The sequence below is a fragment of the Pteropus vampyrus genome, unplaced genomic scaffold, assembly GCF_000151845.1.
Source record: "Pteropus vampyrus isolate Shadow unplaced genomic scaffold, Pvam_2.0 Scaffold42, whole genome shotgun sequence".
NCBI lineage: Eukaryota > Metazoa > Chordata > Mammalia > Chiroptera > Pteropodidae > Pteropus > Pteropus vampyrus.
Genome location: NW_011888823.1, coordinates 6,275,363 through 6,277,828, shown reverse-complemented (window position 1 = coordinate 6,277,828; position 2,466 = coordinate 6,275,363).

The following is a 2,466-nucleotide window of genomic DNA, read 5'->3' as shown; positions in this document are numbered from 1 at the left end:
AAAGTAACAGAAATATATAAGGAGGCTAAAAGAAGATAACCGTTATTTTAACAAGATTTATTTGTAAAGATTGTTTTTAGCCTCTACTCCAGTCTCTGATGATAAGAATGTTCTTTTCAACCAGGTCAGAGAGAGCATCTTTCACATGGGAGTTTCATCTCCCGTTTTTAGGAAGAAAAAGCAAGGTCAGAGTGCCTTTCTTGGATCAATTGTTAAGTATCAGTGTCATTAGCACTTAAGAATCGATATGCCAAAGCAGCATATCTTGGGGTGGCATGTTCTAAACACTTTCAAAAAGAAGCATTGAAAAATAAAATAGAAAGTAGAAATAAAATACAGATATATTGAAATCAGGGGAAAATTTTACTATTTAAATCTGAGAAATCTAGCATCTAAATAATAATAGTTCTATAAATAGAAAACAGAGCATAGGAGATTACCAAAGGATAGAACGAGAATATTTCCCAGGACTTAAAAGCATATATTTCTAACTAGGCCGTACGGTGTGATCATATGGCATGGCCCTTCCTCAGTGTTAATTCTATAAAAAAGAAAAAGTTGTGTAGGAAAGATATGCAATTATAATGTTCACAAACAATGTCTCTTCTATAGCATGAAATAAACAGAAAATGGCCCAAAACTTTAAAAATCAAGTAATCAATTCAAGAAGCATAAAATTTGCTTGTCAAAGCAAAATATGGAGATGAATACCAGAAGAAATAGTTTAAGAGTTGAAAGTAGTTACCTCTGAATAACAGGAATTGGGAGTTTTTCATTATAAGCCAAGTACTACTTTTTATTTTTAAATGATGTACAGTCATTACTCTAATAATAATTAAATTTGAACTTTAATGGGTAAGCAGAAATAGAGTAGTCTGCAAAGAGGTTTCCTAATTCTGTCCATGTCTCGCTAGGTGACATTCCTTATCATGCTAAATATATAACCTTCAGCTTCTAGTCCTCAGCTTTGCAGATTAAAAAACATAATTTCACCTGCACATAAAAATCAAGTTTCATCTCTGGGAGAAGCAATGAAACTCACTTAGTCACCCTCATGAGATGAAGTATAATAACTTAGGATGAGACCTCACTACACTGGTAGCCAGCATGCCTATGCCTGCAAAAATAGTGCACTATTTTTGTATCGTAAAGCAACACGGTTAGGTAAGTGAAAATTATTGATTTACGTTAAGAAATGACTGAGAAAGTTCAGAAGCCCATGTGTTCACCACAAAATCTCCCTCTAGAGAGACTTACCTAAGAAACTACATAGTGAGAAGGCTGTTTGGAACCAAAACGAAAAATCCGATGAACTGAGTGTTTAATGGCCTCATTCTAAACTGTTACAATGATTCTGTAAGGCAGTGTTATTATCCACTGCTATTAACATTCAAAATATTCTATTATTCTAAGAACAAGAAACTGATGCTCAGAAAATTAATAGTTTGCCTAAGGTCATACAGCTGGCTGGGATTTGAATAAGATTTGTCTGATCCCTAATATTTCTATTGTACCTCACTGTCTTCCCAAAATAATCAATGGAATGGGTGATCCAAGGGCTAATTCTTCTTACTTCAGCATTTTTTCCATTTTTTTGCCAAGAATAGGCCTTTAACAAAATCATCTTTTATATACAGAGAGTTAAAAATAAAAGAAAACTAGGGAATTTAATATTTAATGAGATCCTACCATGTAAGCCTCTGTGCTAGCAAGTTTTCAATTCTTATCTATTTTTAAAATAGCTTATTAAATGCATTTATGAGTCTATTTTTTGAGTATATTTTTATCTATTATTGCTTATTACACATAAACAGCAGTTAGTAAACAGCATGTAATAAAAGTTAGGTTATTTTGTATTATTAAACTAGACTTGGAAATTTGCATCGCTCTATTTTGGAAATTTGTTGGCATTTTTACTTCTGTGAAGTTAATTGCATAAAAACATGTCCAAAAAGTCTAATGCATCTCCAATGAGTAATGAATGCCACAGTCATCTCAGAAAATGAAAATAGAAGTAATAACACATTATATTCTGTTACCACCATCACTCTAAAGCCAAATTTTAATGAGCCCAACTCTATGATCTGCCTGAGCATTTATAGACCACAAGAGGGGACCTCTATGGCTTCAGGCTAGAAACAGCAGCAGACTATCTCTCACTCGAACAAGAACAGTGTTGGGTATGGATGCACCGTGGGCAAGCTCATGAATTGTGCCACATGCAGGAGGTACTGCCTGGGGCAGGAGTAGGGCTGGCCAAGTTTGCTACTAGACATTAAGAAGTATATAAAATCCATCAGCTTTTCTCCATTTCATTGTGAACAAATGGAAAAGAATACAATAGCTAGCTGCTACATTAACAGTATAGATAAGTAGCCTTATAAACATTAGTCACATTTTTCTAATGGAAATCCAATTACATACCTGGAGAGGATGGGCAAAGGGAAGCAGGAAAGACAAAAAAAA